This window comes from Podarcis vaucheri (assembly GCF_965113315.1).
Source record: "Podarcis vaucheri genome assembly, chromosome: 10".
NCBI lineage: Eukaryota > Metazoa > Chordata > Lepidosauria > Squamata > Lacertidae > Podarcis > Podarcis vaucheri.
In genome coordinates, this window is record NC_138748.1 from 71623732 (window position 1) to 71644395 (window position 20664).

At 45.8% G+C, this 20664-nt stretch overlaps 1 long non-coding RNA gene and 1 pseudogene across 2 annotated transcripts; one reads left to right on the forward strand and one right to left on the reverse strand.

Annotated features, from left to right (window-relative positions):
* The first annotated feature begins 614 nt into the window (after positions 1–614).
* Positions 615–7782, forward strand: LOC309541490. Its single transcript, XR_014223744.1, has 4 exons — positions 615–2404; positions 2874–3008; positions 5446–5545; positions 6403–7782. It is a non-coding gene; the product is annotated as an uncharacterized lncRNA (long non-coding RNA).
* Positions 7783–10008: 2226 nt separating this feature from the next.
* Positions 10009–19119, reverse strand: LOC309542445 (C-type lectin LmsL-like; annotated as a pseudogene). The gene is made up of 6 exons (XR_014224567.1): positions 19102–19119; positions 15025–15232; positions 13357–13436; positions 11564–11698; positions 11147–11258; positions 10009–10666 (listed from the first exon to the last, which is right to left on the reverse strand). The product of XR_014224567.1 is annotated as a C-type lectin LmsL-like (transcript).
* Positions 19120–20664: the final 1545 nt, after the last annotated feature.

A 20664-nucleotide genomic window follows, 5' to 3' on the forward strand; every position in this document is an offset into this window, starting at 1 on the left:
TTTTAACCTTTAAAGCCCTATACGGCCTAGGACCATCGTACCTACGGGACCGCCTCTCCTGGTATGTCCCACAGAGGAACTTACGGTCTTCAAATAAAAACATCCTGAAGGTCCCAGGCCACAGGGAGGTTAGGCTGGCCTCAACTAGAGCCAGGGCTTTTTCGGCTGTGGCTCCGATCTGGTGGAACACTCTGTCACAAGAGACCAGGGCCCTGCGGAACTTGACATCTTTCTGCAGGGCCTGCAAGATGGAGCTGTTCTGCCAGGCCTTTGGTCGGGGTTCAGTCTGACTCCATCCCCCCTTTCATAAGAACTTGCATGAAAGTGACCTCCCAATTTTTTCTCACGGGCCCATATAAGTTCAGCACAAACAGCTGGGCCTGGTGAGCATTTAAGGTCCCCAACCCTAATCTGCGGGTTGCCATCTGATTGGATTTTATTCTGATCCTGATCTGATTTGAGGATGTATTTTAATTGATTGTCTGGTTTTATGTTAATGTATTATACATTTGATGTTAGCCACTCTGAGCCCGGCTTCGGCTGGGGAGGGCGGGATATAAATAAATTTATTATTATTATTATTATTATTATTATTATTATTATTATTATTATTAGGTACTTCAATTGGCCATTTATTGTGTCGTAAAATTGCTCCAACGCCATCACTTCTCTAATCTTAGGTACCGTGTCTGCGTTCTCTTGCTCTAACCATCTTGTGAGGTAAGTTTTTATCTTTGCCCCCATCTGCGCATAGGTTTCCTCCCTCACCTTTGTCACACTTCTAAATTTTTTCCTCAACTGCTCTGAGGTAATCCCAAGGCATGTATGTACTAACTGCTTGTACACCTCAAAATTTCGGGATTGTTCCTCAGTCATTTGAGCGTATAATTCGGCTAGAGGACCACTTATCCTAGCCCTCAAGATCATCATTTTATCTTCCTCTCTTACTTGAATATCGTGACAGGCTCTCTCGAAGGATACTAGAAATGCTTCTGGGCTATCCTTATCTCTAAACTCGGGAAAGCGTTTTAAATTATATTCATTTGATTCTGCCCATCCGTGTTATTACTATTATTACGATTTTCTAAAACCGCTAATTCCAACCGTCTCATCTCTAACTGAAACCGCTGCTGTTCCCTTTCCTGCTCAGCCCTCAATTTTTCTTTTTCCCATTCTTGCTCAAGCCTAAATTGTTCAATTTCTTGCTCAAGCCTCAATTGTTCAGCCCTCATTTTTTCTTTTTCTAATTCCTGCTCCAACCTAAATTTTTCTTGCTCAGTTCTATTTTTATCAAGTTCTAATTTCAAGTTATATTCTTGAACTAACTTCCACATTTCAAAATCCTCTGAAAACTGTGGAACTTCTACTTCAGGTGGGGTTTTAGTCATCTCTTCTATTCTGGTTTCTTCCCCCTGGGGATTCCCATTCTCTTCTCCCGAGCTTTCATGTGGGTTTTCTCTCATGGGGTGCTTGGTCTTCTTGGTTGAGTCAGTATTTTGCACTAATTAAATAAGAGACTTTCACTCTCAGCACTGTTCCTCCCGGCTTGGCTTTCCAAGACCCTGGTCCTCAAAGTATAGCTTTAGGTTTCTTCCCCTCTAACCTTTCAAGCTTACTTCCTCTGACCCTGAGCCTAAGCCTCCGCCAGAACAGTCTTTTGAGATCTCTTGCTCTTATTGTTATCTTGGCCACACGACAATCTGGGGTTTATCCTCAATCACACCCTCGGGCCAGGTAATCTCTTCACCGATCTTACCCTGCCCCTCTCCAGGTGTATTGCTTCCCCTCACAGGCTCTGAGACTTCTCGTATCCTGCCGCTGCCACCAATTTTGTGGCGTTCGTACGGAGCCCCCGGTCGTCTCACGGACTATTGACCCATACACCACTAATCCGCTGCCACCAACCAGGTCCTCCCTGGTAAAATCACTTCAGTCTCAGTCAGCTTTTCAATTAATAAAGAAGAGTGTATTTTATTTCAGACAAAACTTGTACAGCATTCCAAACGGTCTTCCTCTTTACTTTCTTAGTCTTATGTTCCTCTCTCTATCTCTGCTATCTTCCCACACTCAAGGACCAACTGCCCTAACTGTCTCTCTATTACCAACTGCCTTTCCCAGCCAGCCAACCCACTCAAACCAACCAACTGCCCACCCACAACTCCCAACGAACTAACTGCCAGAACTCCTCCCAGAACTCCTTTATAGACCCACTGACTCCACCCCCCTGGGTCCTGTCTGTGCAACCTTTTTAACTATTTCCCCTCCAGCACTCTCTCATATATGGTAACGTCACAGGGGAACACACAAATGAGCAGTGCAACAGTAAAATCGGAAGCTCGGGACTCAAAACGGAGCACGTTTGGCTTCTGAGGCAAAGTTCACAAACCGGAACACCTACTTCCAGGTTTGCAGCATTCAAATTTGAAATATACTTGGAGTCAAGAGTGGATTTCATGCTCTTTATTCAGCTCATAGTGGTAAGGAGGAAATGGAAGTTCCCCCAGAATGTCTGCTTTATAGACATTATTTATACAATGGGCCCCACGTGATTGGCTAATTTCGGGATTCACCTGTAGGCCAATCAGGTTGTGGATTCACTTCCACCTGGAGCTGGATTGAGTGGCTCCTGTGGACCAATCAGATTGCTGCATTCTGAATCCTATTGTTCTAGGACCAATCAGACTGCTGCCTTTTGGATCCTATTCAACTCAGTACATAACAAAATTCCAAGTTGTTCGTGAACTAAGCTGTTGAAAAACCAAGGTACCACTGTATTGCTAGTACAATATTCAATCTTGAGCCAGACTTTTAAGAGATTTCATAGGAAGGCCAGCTACATAAAACTCATTCTTTTCCTTTCCTTTTCTTCTTAGGACCTCTGCACAAAGTTTGGCACCAATGGTCACCTTGCCTCTATCCTTGATGTGGAAGAACTGCATTTCTTGGCTAAAATCATTAAACAGTCAAAACACGAACATGTCTGGATCGGATTCTCTGACCTAGATTTTGTGAGTCCCCAAGGCTTTCTCCTCCCCCTCCGTCTGCACTGTCAGAGCTGATAATAAAAGAATTCAGTGGGGAGGCTGTTCTATGAAACTTCCCCAGTTGATGTCTTTGAGATGTTAAGGGCAACAATTCCTACCCGCCAAAGACACATTTCCAAAATAGCATGCGAACATTATGTGAAAATTGAAAGTCAACTGAGGAACACCTGAGAATACAGTCACTTCCGTTGCTCTTTCTTGTTTTAGTTTTTGACTGCAAATGGGTACCCCTGTTTGGATGCTATTCTTCTGGGCACTCAAAGATCTTCTAGATGGGGAGCTGAACTGTGCCTGGTTTCCCCATCACCACCACCTTCCCTGCTTCCTCCTCCATTCCAACTATCCAACCATCCCAAGTTGAGAAGGAAGATCCGAAGGGGAATCCTGCATGACTTAGTATGGCCAGAGATGGTAATGAGTTTCCTCTGGCTGGTGGTGGAGAGTGTAAAGGCAGCGGCGTAGCGTGAGTTGTCAGCACCCGGGGCAACGCAAGTAATTTGCGCCCCCTAACCCGGGGCAAGGCAAGTAATTTGCGCCCCCCCTAACCCCTAACCTGCGAGTTGCCGCTGGCGCTGCCGCCCAAACGACGCCGCTTGCCCAGAGGAGGAGGGGGGCAGAGAGGCGAGGAAAATGCAACGGCCCAGCAGCTGCAGCAGCACCGGCGGAGGCGGGGCTGTGAGGAGGGGCTGCCTGGTGCGTCCTCCGCGGCGAGCGCTGAGAGCCGCTGCCTGCCGGGCGCCTTCAGCCCGGACGCGCGCACAGCTCGGCGGTTCCGCGAGACATGCGGCTCCGCTACAGCCTGCGCCCAAGGCTCTTCGGCGACTCTGGAGGCAGCGAGCGCGCCCCCCGCAGATGTTGCGCCCGGTGCGGCCGGCCCCCCTGGCACCCCCCACGCTACGCCACTGTGTAAAGGACATACAAGGAGAGCGTTCTCAGCATTCAACATGTTGTTATTTAGTCGTTTAGTCGTGTCTGACTCTTCGTGACCCCCTGGACCAGAGCACGCCAGGCACTTCTTTCTTCCACTGCCTCCCACAGTTTAGTCAAACTCATGCTGGTAGCTTCAAGAACACTGTCCCACCATCTCGTCCTCCGTTGTCCCCTTCTCCTTGTGCCCTCCATCTTTCCCAACATCAGGGTCTTTTTCAGGGAGTCTTCTCTTCTCATGAGGAGGCCAAAGTCTTGGAGCCTCAGCTTCAGGATCTGTCCTTCCAGTGAGCACTCAGGACTGATTTCCTTCAGAATGGAGAGGTTTGATCTTCTTGCAGTCCATGGGCCTCTCAAGAGTCTCCTCCAGGAGCACCATAATTCAAAAGCATCAATTCTTCGGCATTCAATATACTTGACCACAAAAGAGTCATGGTAGGACCCTAGCTGATGTTCTGCAACTCAAATAATCTTGTCTGTGGTTTGTTTGGGTGGAATCATCTTTCTTTCTTTTTTAATATGCTTTTTATTAGTTTTTCATTTCACATAAACAAACAAAATACAATAATGTTCCAAAATCATATACCCACTTTCTTTCTCAACGCCCTATAGAGCACTGATTTCCCTCCCTCCCTTCAGTAGGTTTTCTTACTTTAATCCCTTTCCCACAATTCCTTAATAATATCCAGTCCACGTCATAAGATTTATTTCAATCCTGCTAACGTCTTCAGATTTCGACAGTTATTATTTATCTAGTCCACAAATTTACAGTCATACCTCGGGATAAATATGCTTCAGGATAAGTATTTTCGGGTTGCGCTCCGCAGCGACCCGGAAGTAACGGAGCACTTTACTTCCGGGTTTCGCTGCTCGCGCATGCCCAGACGGTCAAAATGACATCAGCGCATGCGCAGAAGCGGCAAAATGCGACCCGCGCACGCACAGATGCGCAGTCGTGTCGTACGTTCTGTTCAGGATGTGAACGGGGCTCCGGAATGGATCCCGTTCACATCCCGAGGTACCACTGTACTCCAATCTCTTTGTTTCCTCCTGATTACGAATCCTGTAGGTCAGTTTTGCTAGTTCCACATAATCCACCATCTTCGTCTGCTACTCCTCCACTGTTGGTAATTCTTGTGCTTTCCATTTAGGCTAACAAAGTTCTGGTGGCAGTTGTAGCGTACATAAATAGTCTTTGATCTACCTTTTCTATTTCCTCTCCCATCAAGCCTAACAAAAAGGCTTCTGGCTTTTTTGGGAAGGTATATTTGAACATCTTTTTCCATTCGTTGTAAATCAATTCCCAAAATTGTTTCATTTTTTCGCATGTCCACCACATGTGGGGAAAAATCTCCATCCTTCTCTTTACATTTCCTCTTTGGGTGGAATCATCAAGGAGCGTGTTGTGTCCTTGGAAGTTTCTCCTTGTGATCTGTTCTTTCTAAAGAGCATCCCACCTCTCTTATCCCTACAGGATGGAAATTGGGAGTGGACAGATAGCTCTCCAGCTGCATTCAAACCATGGGCTGAACATCCTGGTCTCAGGAGATGTGCCTCCTTGTTTCGCGTGGATGGTAAGGGTTAGTTCTCAGAACTGGTACTTTGGAGCTTCCATGCTTGATGCAGGTAGGTGCCAGTATTCCCTTAATTTCTACTGTAGGTATGAGATGTACTTCTTGCCTGCTCTTAGGCCAAGAGGTCATGAGAGAAGGACTTCCTCTGGTGCCCTTTCATCTGCTTGATTGAAATATTTCTCAACTGCCTAGCATGTATCTAGCCTTCCCAAGGCAACTCATATTGACTGCAAAGACCATAGCGTCCACCATAGTGTTGGCTGGGTGGTTGGGCCTCTTCTGAATGAGGAAATTCTTTGTGGCAACAATGGGGTGGGTGTTGTAGTAGATATGAGTTACTCGTGCATAAACTGGTGCCTCTCTAGGCTAATTTGCCTTGTTAAACCTTTCTGACTGCGCAGCCCCTTCTCATACTGGCTGCCTCAATCGCTGGCAGAATCCGTCAGTGGGCGTTTCTTGAACCTCTTCCAGCATAAAAGTTGTTTGATGCCCAGTCTCCACCTTCTCTCACTGTGCGGGAGCCTCCTGCGCAGGGAGGGCATGGGCAGCGGAGGACCTGGGCTCTCCTCACTGATGTCCAGTGAAGAATCCTGGAGCCCTCTTTCCGATTCCACCATCAGCCCCCCTCTATCCCTGGTGTTGCGCTGAATTGCTTCCCCCTCTACTGGGCTGTTTCTCCCCCTGCTGCTGGGTCCTTCTCCCGCATCATCAGAGAGCCTCCCCTTCGCCTCTCGCTCTGATGACAGGTGTGCATGTATGTGTTTTGGGGTGTGGGGTCCCACTGGCAGCCACATGCCATGGAGCCCCTGGTGTCTGCTGTTGACTCTCCCTGAGCTGGTTTCTCTTTTTCTTTCCAGGTTTTATGCTATTTAGAGCTCAGCATTGCAATAAAAAATATGGTTACATTTGTGAACATGAGCCAGAGTCTGAGTCTGAGTAACCTCTTCACTCTCTCTGACTGAATACTGCAAGTAGCAAGAGCCCCCTTCCCAGGGAGCCCAGGATGAAGAACCTTTGTGGCCTTTCAGATGTTGCTTGAGCACCACTAGCACCATCCTAGACAATTGGCCATGATGAAAGTGGGAGTCCACCAACGTCAGGAGGACAGCAGTCTCCCCTTCCCTAATAGATGCTTCATCCCGTTGTGAATTTAAACACATGCCCCTGAAACAAGAGTCAATTACTTTATTTACTTTATTTACTTCTCCTCACTCACTTCCCCCTCTGTCTTTTGTACCTTTTTTCAGATTGTAAGCTGGTTGGGATATGGAACTGGTCCCTTTTACTCTGTAATGAACCAATGCACTCTTGTGTCAATGCCCTGGGAAACCAGTTCTGATAGTTGGGATGGATCCAGCCTCCCCCACCAAGTACATGAAGACGTGGAAGTGAGTTGCTGAAAGCAAACCATCTGCAGAGAAGAAAAGTCTGTTTGCGGGTGTGGCTTGAATCCAAACCACACCTGCAAAAAGACAAAGTGGGACTTGCAGCCAGCACCCTTGAAGATGTGGTCTCAGCGCAAACCAGCTGCTTGTTGCTGAAAGGGTGTCTCCAAAGGGGCTTCAGTCCAGCACTAATTAGATAAGAGAAAGACACCCCTCCCTTGGCAGCAGTAGGACGTTCCCAATGGGGTTTGCTCTTAGCACCGATCAGTGGTGAAGAGGAGGGCCTCTGTGATGTACTTTCCAATCTGTAAGAGAAATCTACGGGGGAAATATGTAATGCAACCAATTCAAGGAGCGCTTGCTGTCCCCACTCCTGCTTGCAAAGGATTAATTAGGAGCTCACTTTCAGCTCCCAGTTGTCCCTTTGTCCCCACCTAATGTTACACAGAACCATAAAATTGTGGAAGTGGAAGGGACCCTGAGGGTCATCTAGGCCAACCCCCTGGAATGCCAGAATCACAACGAAAACATCCCTGGCAGGCGGTCATCCCACCTCTGCTTTGAAACCTCCAAGGAAGAAGAATTCACCACCTTCTGAGGGCGTCCATTCCACTGTCAAATAGCTCTTACACTCAGAAAGTTCTTCCTTGTGTTTAGCTGGAATCTCCTTTCTTTTAACCTGAATCCATTGGGGATATAGTTGGGAGGGGAACAGCCTTGCAGCTGCCCCACCCCTCGTATAATATATATAAGATGATGGGGACTGATGGCAACAGATTTTGAGATGCCAAGAGTTCTACTGGACAATGAGCAGATCCCTGACCTTTTTGTCATTCTGATGGGGAAGCATAACTTTTTAAATATGTACATGCCTCTGTTGCAAGGATAAGGATCAGCCAGACGCAGCAATGGAGAATAAGAAGGTGAAGTTTATTGCCAGGCAATAAGGACCCAGTTGGAATCTCTTCCAAAGAACTGGGACCCCGATTGACAGAAATACAGGGGTCTTTATACCTGAGCAAATCACAGCAAATCATAGATCATAAGACAATCATTTAGGACTCATAACTTGGTCAGCAAAATATCAGCCAATCAGCAAGCAGTTGTCACGCTCCTAGCTACTGGTATAGCACTGGTCCTGCACAGGGTTCAAGTTCCGCTTTCCAATGCTCCTAGTGACGCTCAGTCTAACCTTTCCCCTAGTTATGACAGGACAGGGAGCTTGGACATTTTGTGGTTTTGCTCTTCCTGTTCTGTGGATTAATTTAGCCTGTTCCTGATGGGGAATTTGTACCAGAATCTCTGATTCATGTCTTGTCCGGGGTGCACAGATGTTTCTAGGGGAAAGGTCGGTTCCTAACTTGCTGTTCCAAGCAGTTTGCATTTTAGCTAAGGCACAGCTTCCCTTTTTGATTCAAGTGGGTTTATAAAATACTGTAATCCTTGATTCGTGTAAGCATATATATTGAATATATTGATTATTGATAACTGGTTATATGAATAGTATAGGGGTAGCCCTTCTTCCCTTGCCTCACCTCTACACATATGTTGCAGAAGTAAATACTCATATATTGCATCAGCCTCAGTGGCTTCTCTTGTATACTTTTATTGCTTTATTGTTTGGCGCCCAGCCAATAATTTCCCTCTACCTTTGAATTTGTTTATCACCTTTCTTTTTGGCGCCCAGTCAATAATTTCCCTCTATCTTCGAATTTGTTTATCACCTTTCTTTTTGTTTTTTCCTTAATTGCCAAGCTAACATTCTTCCCAGTTTATTAGAGAATTCAAAGTTTCTTTGTTTTGACATTTTTATTTTCCATTCAGTTTCCTGGTTCAAGAGTATTGAAATATGAGTTTGTAACGTTTTAATGTTTTATTTCGCTTTCACGTTTCCTGGAGTTTGGCATAAATCTTTTTCATTTTCCCTTATCTCTGCCAAAATTTCCAATCTTTTCTTTGTCCTTGCCACATCTACAGCACTGAACTATCTTAGCTAACCCTTTTTTATGCAACCATAAAGGGGTCCAATAAACACTAAATATTATTTTCTGTTGTATTAGTCCTAATTTTAAATCTAATAACACCTTCAGTATTGGAGCTAATATATTTCCTCAATGCCTGGGTAATAATGAAAGTTCCAGTTCCTTATTCCAATCATCTCTTACAGTCTGCATATTGAACTTGTGTGTTGTTATGAAAAATAAAAATCTTATTGTGCTCAATTGCTAGTCCCACTTGGAGACTATTTCCCATTAATGCTTGGATATAGGCCTCTGCTTTCTTTGGTACTGTAAATTTGTGTGTTTCCTCGCCCCTTCTGACACAGAAAATAGCTGGGAATCTGACATAGAACTCCAGATTAGCCTCTTTTTGCCATGCGTCTTGTTTGGAGGGTTTTGGGTATACTTGAAGGGGAGACTCCCTGAGATGCCTCCAAGAATATCAAAACTTATAGAGGAGTTGATTGCCCTCAAGGCACCTGTTATGCCTATCGGTGTGGTTGCTCGAGAGCGAACAGGCAAGATCCCTCACTGGTCTTTTCAAAGGCTTTATTATTGGTGCAAAAACGTTTACAATGCAGAATGCCTCTATTCCATATCTGACTCAGTCGCTAGCAGAATCTGAGAGTGGGCGGTCCTTAAACTTTCCCCAGCAGAGTAGTCTCTTGACCCCCAGCCGCCGCCTCCCCTCTCTGTGTGAAAACCTTACTGTGCAGGGAAGGCTTGGGTAAAGGGGGACCCCCCTCCTCCCCCCTTAGCTCAGGCAAGGTGTCCTGGCACCGCCTTGCATCTTCCGAGCCCTGCATCTCTTCCCCACTTGAGGCAGAGCTTCCCTCTTCCCCTGAGGAGGTGCTGCTTCCCACGATCTTTGGAGGCTCTCTGTAATCCAGCTGCCCTTCCACCTCTCGCCTCTGAGCTGATGGCAGTTCCCTGACAGCACCATATTGCCAATGTGTCAAAGGTCTCAGCCAGCACTTTGAAGTGGGTGCACACATGGCAGCCCCTTTGGAGACAACCTTTCAGCAACAAGCAGCTGGTTTGCGCTGAGAGCACAGCTGCTAGGGGGCTGGTTGCAAGTCCCACTTTGTCTTTTTGCAGGTGTGGTTTGGAATCAAGCCGCACCTGCAAACAGTCATTTTTCCTCTGCAGAGGGATTACTTTCATTAAGGCTCCACCCTTCCCAGGGCTCTAGAAGACACTGCCATAAAAGTGCATTGGTTCTTTGCACAGTGAAAGAGACCAGTTGAATGTCCTAAATGCAATCTGAATCAGGATATTGGAGACCAGTGAGTTGGGAGGGGCAGGAAGTAATAAAGGAAAGGAATTGGTTCTTGTTTCAGGGGCATGTGTTTAAATTCACAATGGGCTGAGGCATCTATTAGGGAAGGGGAGGCTGTTGTCCTCCTGACGTTGGTGAACCCCAAGTTTCTTCATCCTGGGCTCCCAGGGAAGGGGGCTCTTTCTACTTGCAGGATTCAATTAGATCTATTGCAGGCTACTGTGAGAGCAGGACGCTGGAATAGATGGGCCACTGGAATGGGGCAGAAGGGCACCTCTGACATTTTCATATTCTGAAAAAGGCGCAGGTAGAAAGACAGCGTTGGATGGAAGCTTCTGAGATTTGATGGGGTCAGCCAGGGAGAGCGAACAGGTCAGGAGGATGCAGATGCTGGCTTATGTTCACAAATATAGGATTCTTCATATCGGCAATCCTCAGCTCTAAATCTCAAAAAAAACTGGAAAGAAAAAGAGAAATGAGCTTAGGCAGAGTGACATCAGGGGCTCCGTGGCGTGCTGCTGCTGCTGGGACCCCCACACCCTCAAAACACATGCACCCCCACACCCCATGGTGCCTGCAAAGAATGTCCTTTCTTCTTCTCCCATTCAGAAGAAACCCAGCCACCCATCCAATACTAAATTGGCCAAGGCGGGTGGTGGCATCTATGGGGAGGACCTTGAGTGGAAAGCAAAAGTGTATTAGGATGGTGTTCCCTGTCAGTCTGAGCCCCTTTTGGAAGGCTAGATTCTTGTAAGGCAACTTGGGAATATCTCTACCAAACAGATGAAAGGGCTCTAAAGGAAGTCCTTCACTCTTGGCCTAAGAGCAGGCAAGGAGCATATCGCACACCCGCAGTAGAAATCAAGAAAATACTGCAACCCACATTGCTTTGAGCATGGCAGCTCCAAAGTACCAGTTCTGAGAGTGGACTCCTTACCGTCCGCACGAAACAAGTAGACACATGAGTTGATGCCACTTCTCATAGGTTCTCCCTTAGTCCACGGTAGGAACTCGGGAACAGAGCCATCTGTCCACTTCCAATTTCCATCCTGTAGGGACAAGAGAGGTGGGATGTTCTTTAGAAAGAACAGATCACAAAGAGACACTTCCAAGACACGGCACACTCCTTGATGATTCCACCCAAAAGATCCACAGACAACATTATTTGAGTTGCAAGACATCAGCCAGGAGCCCACCATGACTGTATTGGCCTCCAGTATGTTGAGTCCAGAAAACCTTCTCGTAGCATTTCATCAGCTGGGGAAGCCCCATAGAAGAATCTTCCCACTGAATTCATTTACTATCAGCTCCAACAGTGCTGACGGAGGAGGAGGAGAAGGCCTTGGAGACTCACCTTATCCTTGACTGACAATCCAATCCAGACACGTAGTACCTGTGTAATTAGAAGCATGTCAGACACTGAATGCAGTTCTTCCATATCATGGATAGAGGCAAGCTCAGAAGTCGGGTCAAATATATGGCAGGTTTTCTGAGAGGTGGAAAAAAGAATGAGTTTTATGCAACTACACTTACCTTTTGAATTCTCCTCAAAGTCAGGCTCAAGGTTGAATAGTGCAGTCGCAATACGTGGAAATCCAGCTCTGGACATGTGACTGATTGAAACGCAAGCTTTGTTCGGCCAACAGAGATCCAGCACGGTGCAATATCCCCATTTGTGTCTCGCTCAGTTTCTTCATTGTCTGGTTTTTAATTAGATTCTCCACTTTCAGTTTGTGATTTTGTTTATAAAAAGAAAAGTTCTCGGGAGAACTGAGCAGCATTTGAGTGGACATTGCCCCAGTATAAAAACATTTGTTTGCAATTTCACCTCATATACTGCAGCTTTGGGACTTACCCAGGATTTCCTCTAATACAGTGGCGCCAACTGGTGGGCAGGGGGCCAAGAGCCCCACAAATCTTCAAGGATGTGCCCGGGGCCCCTCAAAATTCTGTGGTGTCTGTGCGTGCATGCCTCCTAACGTGCCTATCTTACTCACGTACACCGCATGTCGTGTGAAGTGTATGTATGTTTGTTCAAAATATTGAGAACAAAATTTCAAATGATGCCTCTGTTTCGATGTGTGTTATTTCAGGACATGCCAAATCGAGTTGCTCTCATTAAGATGTGCTTCAAAGCCAAATTTCCCCCCATCGTGCCCATCTAATGAATTGCATGTGCACTTTTAAGGCTGCCAGATCCATCATGCAGCATGCTTGGGCAATGTCAGGGACGTGCCCTACCATAGCAGGAACATCATTGCTATTTATTTAGACAGGGCAGCCTTGAGGTCAGAGCTGAGCAAGCCAACTACCTGGTGCATCAAATGGCATCCCTCAGGGTGCTCACACAGCTGTTATTTTCCTGGTGGGCTTCAATGACTCCCACACCACACATTTCAAGCACCTTTAATAAACATGTAGCTTATACCCAAGGACCATGGGAACTGTAGCCCTGTGGACAGCAACTACAGCTCCCTGGACTCTAAGGGGAATGCCATGTTCTTTAAATGTGTGTTCAGTGGCTGTTGTGGATCTTGCTTGCCTCATCCCTTATTGCATAAGCTGTTCTGACTCTCTCTAACGTACTTTGGGTTCTCCATGCTATTCCCAACAAATGGGCATCATTTATGAACCTACCTGTCCCTGGAGGCTCATTTGAAAGCAGAACATGTTGGAGCCTTCTTCAAACCTGAGTAAGTACTCCAGCCTTTGGGGCCAATGGGTCTTTTCTGGGATGTTGAGCCCATCATCTCAAGCCATCTTAAAGAAGACCTGCCTACTTCCAGCCTATGAAGAGCGTATCTATCCAATCACTATCCCACAGAACCTTTCCAGGATTGAGTTTCAGTGGCCTTCATCCAGCCCCCTAGTGGTTCCAGGCAATGGTCCTGAGCTTCCTCAGCCTCATCTGAATCTGAGAAGAAAGATAAACTGATAAACTGAGCTGGTTGCCCAAGGCCTCACTTCAGATGCCTAAATGACATCTCATCAGCACTTGAGATGCAAAAGATGGCCTCCTGGGATAAAAAACATGGCCATGGGATTGAGATTCATAGCATGTCTTCTGCAGAGACTCTCAAGAATATCTTGTGTTTTATGCCCTTGCTTTTTCTGGACTCACTCAAAGCACCTAGAGGCCCCTCTTACCATTGCCTCATGCCATCTCAAAGGGTCGGAAAAGATTTGATAGCAGCTTCCCTTTATTCTGGTCCAGCCCCGGAGGCAGCCTTGAGGTAATGGAGAAGGAGAACATTAGCATTCAACATGGTCATGTCAGCACAGGAAACAGTGGAAATAAAATACCTGTATTTTGGGGGGCCTGAAAATTGAGAAAAAGGGGGGGATTGAGCTTTTGGCAAGGATTATTTGGGGGGAATGCAAAAAATCTCTCACCCACCAGAACGCAGCACACAACCCCTCGCATCACTTACAATTGCCGCTTACAATCACGGGCTTGCACTTCGTTCCGACGAATGAGCGATTTTTGCCATCTCTCCCCCACAATCAAGTGGCCAATCGCCTCTTAGAAACTCAGACTCACGTTTCCTTCCGGCAGGTGATCAATTATCGGCATTGGCCACCTGATTGTTGTGAGCAGGGGGAATCCCGAAAATCGCTTGCGTACTGGAACGGAGCACACAACCGCTCGCATCGCAGCTGCCTGATCGCCGCCATTAGCCCTCCTGCTTGCCACTGCTGCAGCCAATAGACAGCTGCCCTTGTCGCAGGAAGCGGGAGGGTGATTGGTGGCCGCTGGCAGGTCGTTTCTGCAACGTGAGTGGAAACCACTTATCAGCTCCTTGATTGCCGCCAGTGGCCGCCAATCATGCTCCCGCTTGCTGTGACAAGGGCAGCTGTCTATTGGATGCCACAGCGGCAAGCAGGAGGGCTAATGGCAGCGATCAGGCAGCTATGATGTGAGTGGTTGTGTGCTGTGTTCTGGTGGGTGAGCGATTTTCGGGATTCCCCCCTCAGCACTACCCGTGTATAAGACGAGCCTAAAGTTTGAACTTCATTTTTGGGTCAATAAAGCTCATCTTATACACCTAAAAATACAGTATCTTTGGGGTACCATAAAAGTCAAAGGGAAATTGAACGGCCTCAAAGACGTCCCAGGTCACAGGGTTCACCACTTTCTTGGTGTCCAATATGACATATAATATTTTCATTGTATTGTATTGAATTATTTACCTGCCAAGTTTCCAGCCAAGGGAAGCTAAGGAGACTAACAGCAATAGATAATCTTATTTCAACCAATAATAAAAACCACTAGGAAATAAATACTACCAAACCAAGAATGATTCACAGCAAAAAAAGTTGAAATTCTAATAGTAAAAGGCTGTTCAAAAAATAATAATGGGGAAATAATGATTCACGGGAAGGCTCTTTGGCACTTTAAGGCCTTCTGAAAAGTGTAGCTGTTCACTGCAACTATACTTGGGGTGGGGCCACCACAGAAAAGACCCCCTCTATTGGTGATAGCTCAACTGACAGATGAAGATGGGGGACAGACCAGTATCCAACTGGAACGTCTGTGTGCAGGGAAGAGGATACATGCACAAACAGTTTAACAGATTTCATAGGTCCATCCCATTCAGGGGCCTGAAGGTTAAAGTCAGCACGTTGAAATGCCCTGGGAGACATTAAAACTGGTACGATCTAAGTGCTATTGAAGCCGCGTGCTGTAAACAGAACAGGATTCTGTCATTTTGAACCAAACAGCCAATGGATCTACACTTGGCTTTCTAATGCTGCCAGAAGCTGCTCTTTCCCTAAGGAGACATCAACCACCTCCAAGATGAAATGATACCTTACCATTGGGACCGTAGTTGTTTTCTGCTTCTTTTGTTTTCTTTGTGAAGCCAAAGGAGAGCTGCCATATCAGAACAAGGCAGGTGCAAAGGAGGCTGAGCCTGGGGTCAGAGGAAGGCTGCATCTGCTTCTGGAGAAAGAAAACACAAAACACACAATTGCTAGGCTGAGTTTCCTCTATCCATCGGTCAGGAGGCGAGGCATTCGCTTTCTAACAGAAAAAACACTCATTATCTCACCCAGATAGAATAAAGTAAAGGTAAAGGTAAAGGGACCCCTGACTGTTAGGTCCAGTCCTGGCTGACTCTGGAGTTGCGGCGCTCATCTCGCTTTACTGGCTGAGGGAGCCGGCGTACAGCTTCCGGGTCATGCGGCCAGCATGACAAAGCCACTTCTGGTGAACCAGAGCAGCGCAAGGAAATGCCGTTTACATTCCCGCCGGAGTGGTACCTATTTATCTACTTGCTTTCGTACTTCTAGGTTGGCAGGAGCAGGGACCGAGCAACGGGAGCTCACCCCGTCGCGGGGATTCGAACCGCCGACCTTCCCGCAAAAGCCCACAGTTTGGAGAGAAGCGGACAGAAGCTTCTTCTGGGTATAAGTTTTTGTGTATCGGTAAGAAGTGTTCATGCACACAAAAGCTTATACCCAGAACAAACTTAGTTGGTCTCCAAGGTGCCACTGGACAAGTAATACCGGCAGTTTGTCACTTCTTGCCTCTAAGTACTCCAATATGTCAATTACAGTTCTTACGTTATCTTTCATTCTTTGAAGTCTCTCAGCCCCACTCACCTCACAGAATGTTTGTTGTGGGGGAGGAAGGGAAAGGAGAATGTTAGCCGCTTTGAGACTCCTTAAAGGGAGTGAAAGGCAGGATATCAAATCCAAACTACTACTACTACTACTCTTCTTCTTCTTCTTCTTCTTCTTCTTCTTCTTCTTCTTCTTCTTCTTCTTCTTCTTCATTTGGCATCCCGGTAGGAAACCTGCTTTATCTTCATTTACAGTGGTACCTTGGGTTAAGTACTTAATTCGTTCTGGAGGTCCGTTCTTAACCTGAAACTGATTTTAACCTGAAGCACCACTTTAGCTAATGGTGCCTCCTGCTGCGGCTGCGCCGCCGGAACACGATTTCTGTTCTCATCCTGAAGCAAAGTTCTTAACCTGAAGCACTATTTCTGGGTTAGCGGAATCTGTAACCTGAAGCATATGTAACTCGAGGTACCACTGTATTGTGTCTTTTAGTATACTTTTAAATCTATTTGTTAGAATATCTGCAAAGAGTTTATAATCATTATTTAAGAGGGATAACGATCTATAATTTTGAACTGTTGTTGAATCTGTACCTTGCTTCGGGATTAGTGTTATGAATGCATCTTGCCACAATTCTGGCAATTTCCCTTTACATAATATCTCATTCATAACCTCCTTAAGCAGTTGTGCTAGGGATTCTTCCAATTTCTTATAAAAAGAAGCTGGTAAACCATCTGGGCCTGGTGTTTTCCATTGGAAGTTTTGCATTGGAAATTGCCTGCTGAATTTCTGTCATAGTACCTGGAGAATTTAACCATTTAATTTTCTCATCCGGTATCTTCGGGAAATTATTTTGACATAAATACAGTGGTACCTTGGGTTAAGTACTTAATTCATTCCAGAGGTCCGTACTTAACCTGAAACTGTTCTTAACCTGAAGCACCACTTTAGATAATGGGGCCTCCTGTGCTGCTGCGCCGCCGGAGCACAATTTCTGTTCTCATCCTGAAGCAAAGTTCTTAACCTGAAGCACTATTTCTGGGTTAGTGGAGTGTGTAACCTGAAGCGTATGTAACCCGAGGTACCACTGTATTTTTCTGTTCTGTCTTAGTTTTCTTTTGCGTCTTGATATAATTCCCTAAAGTAGTTTTCAAATTTTTTTGTTATTTGCTTTGGATCATCCCTGGCACAACCGCTTAAGGAGGTTATGAATGAGATACTATGTAAAGGGAAATTGCCAGAATTGTGGCAAGGTGCATTCATAACACTAATCCCAAAACAAGGTACAAATTCAGCAACCATTCAAAATTATAGACCAATATCCCTCTTAAATAATGATTATAAACTCTTTGCACATATTCTGCCAAATAGATTGAAAAGTATACTAAAAGACAAAATAAATGAAGATAAAACAGGTTTCCTACTGAGACGCCAAATGAAAGATAACATAAGAACTATAATTGACATATTGGAGTACTTGGAGGCAAGAAGTGACAAACTGCCAGTATTAATTGTCCAGAACAAACTTAGTTGGTCTCTAAGGTGCTACTGGACAATTTTTTGTTTATTTTACTGTGTCAGACCAACAAGGCCTGAAGCCGGTATTAATGTTTGTCAATGTAGAAAAGGCATTTGACAATGTGTCATGGAATTTTATGAAAAAACGATAAAATCAACGGGCCTGGGGGAGTCTTTTAGTAGGGGCACAGACACCATTTATGGGAATAAAAAAGCGAAACTGATTATCAACAATGGAATAACAGAAAGCTTTAAAATAACTAAAGGAACAATACAGGACTGTGCACTGTCCCCATTACTGTTTATTTTGATCTTAGAAATGTTGACAAAGAGGATAAGAGCAGGTGAAGGCATGAAGGGGATAGTGGTGGTGGGGAAATAATTTTAGCTAAAAGTTTTCGCAGGTGATCCTATAAGAACAACAGATAATCCATTAGAAAGTCTGTCAAAAGTTTTGGAAAGAATTAATGAGTTTGGTCAGTTGGCAGGATTCAAACTTAATAAAAATAAAAATAAATTGTTGGTGAAAAGTATTTCAGAACAAGATAGAGATGATCTGCAAACAATTACTGGTATTACAATCAGTAAAAAAGTTAAATATCTGGGAATTTGGCTTACAACGAAAAACATTAATTTATTAAAGGATAATTATGCAAGGTCATGAAAAGAGATTTTAAAAGACCTAGAGATTTGGGGTAGACTGAATCTCACATTTTGGGGAAGGATATCTGCAATCAAAATGAATGTGCTAATGAAGATGCTTTTTTTGTTTCAGTCGATTCGGGGGGGGGAGGGAGGATGCTTCAAGGAGTGGCAAAGGGATATATTGAGGTTCACCCTGATGTTGGGAAAGATGGAGGGCACAAGGAGAAGGGGACGACAGAGAACGAGATGGTTGGACAGTGTTCTCGAAGGTGCCAACATGAGTTTGATCAAACTGCGGGAGGCAGTGGAAGATAGTAGGGCCTGGCGTGCTCTGGCCCAGGGGGTCACAAAGAGTCAGACACGACTAAACGAATAAACAACAACCTTGAAAAACAAGGTGTGGCCTTTGAAGTGCACTGTTGGGGGTGTGAACACTCTGTACATTTACTGCAGAAGACCAGGGGCAGTTCTTCTGAAACTAACACCCCCTTCCCCCAAGTATATCAGGATGTGCTCATAACAGCCCACAAACTGCATTAGCTGGTGGGCAGGATTTCAATCTGTATTCTGATTAGGCAAAGGAATGTGATGTTTCATGCTTTGTCTTATCTGCTGATGGAGAATGGATTCCTCTTGATGATGCCAACTGAGTTGCAAGAATATTTGCTAATGTTGACGACATTGGGAAAGTATACACCAGTCTTATGCACTTGTGCATTTGGATCAGAAGAGGAGAGGAAGGAAGGAAGGAAGGAAGGAAGGAAGGAAGGAAGGAAGGAAGGAAGGAAGGAAGGAAGGAAGGAAGGAAGGACCCAGTGGATCGGGGGACCACACAGCCCTGCAATTCCACTTCAGTTACACACTGCGCAGAAGGTGGTATTCCCCCCCAGTTCCAGATCAGGAAACTGAGTGGACAAAAATCTCACCCAGCCATTCATGATCACTCTGGAGATGTGTTTGTGGTAGAACAGACACTCTCCTTGTCCATCTCAACCAGATCTGAAGAAGGACCCCCTTTTTCTTCCTTAAAGTGAGGGAAAGAGGTGGGGCTTCATTAGCTAACACAATACACTCAAAGTAAGAGGCGCTGTGGAGAGAAGAAGCAATGGGCACATTTTGTAAAACGGGTGGGCAGAACCAGCAGCACTCTTCCTAGCTTCTTACCTTCTCCTTGCCTAGCATGACTCTCATAGAATCATAGAATCATAGAATCATAGAGTTGGAAGAGACCACAAGGGCCATCGAGTCCAACCCCCTGCCAAGCAGGAAACACCATCAGAGCACTCCTGACATATGGTTGTCAAGCCTCTGCTTAAATACCTCCAAAGTAGGAGACTCCACCACACTCCTTGGCAGCAAATTCCACTGTCGAACAGCTCTTACTGTCAGGAAGGTCTTCCTAATGTTTAGGTGGAATCTTCTTTCTTGTAGTTTGGCTCCATTGCTCCGTGTCCGCTTCTCTGGAGCAGCAGAAAACAACCTTTCTCCCTCCTCTATGTGACATCCTTTTATATATTTGAACATGGCTATCATATCACCCCTTAACCTCCTCTTCTCCAGGCTAAACATGCCCAGCTCCCTTAGCCGTTCCTCATAAGGCATCGTTTCCAGGCCTTTGACCATTTTGGTTGCCCTCCTCTGGACACGTTCCAGTTTGTCAGTCTCCTCCTTGCTAATTTCCAGTTCATAGCACCTGGATATTTTTCAATGCACAGTGGCTTCAGGTGAAAGAGATCTTTCTGTACTTCTGTGTTCTGATACAAAAGATCTCGGTGTATGATTGTGTTGAACCATTAGGCTTCCCTTGTGCTGCCAAGAGTCTCTCACCACATGCCATTGCCTACCTATCAGACTATAAATGACACATAAAGACCAGCTTCCCACCCAGGCGTAGCTCAACTGGAACACTTGAATAAGAAAGAATCATCAGCTCAGAGAGAGAGAGAGAAGCTGAAAAACCAGGTGAGTTATCTCCCCCTTTCTGATCTCTTTGACTCTCCATGCTGGCCTTTAAATGGCAGCTATATCTCCAAAGTCCTATGCGGCCTAGGACCCTTGTACCTATGGGACCGCCTCTCCTGGTATGCCCTGCGGAGGACCTTAAAGTCCACAAATAACAACAGTTTGGAAGTCCCAAGTCGCAAGGTGGTTAGATTGGTCTCAATTAGGGCCAGGGCCTTTTCAGGACTGGCCCCAACTTGGTAGAACACTCTGTCACAAGAGACTAGGGCCCTGCGGGACTTGACATCTTTCCACAGGGCCTGCAAGACCCTGCAAGACAGAGCTGTTCCGCCTGGCCTTTGGTTTGGGCTCGGTCTGACCCTTATGTTTCCCTCCCCTTATGGTTTTGATTTATGGGCTACTATTAAAAATGAGGCTGCCAACCTAGTAGTTCGAAAGCACATCAAAGTGCAAGTAGATAAATAGGTACCACTCCGGCGGGAAGGTAAACGGCATTTCCTTGCGCTGCTCTCGTTCACCAGAAGTGGCTTAGTCCTGCTGGCCGCATGACCCGGAAGCTGTACGCCGGCTCCCTCAGCCAGTAAAGCGAGATGAGCGCCGCAACCCCAGAGTCAGCCAGGACTGGACCTAACGGTCAGGGGTCCCTTCACCTTCACCTTTACTTTATTCTATCTGGGTGAGATAATGAGTGTTTTTTCTGCTCCTGCCAACCTAGAAGTACGAAAGCAAGTAGATAAATAGGTACCACTCCGGCGGGAATGTAAA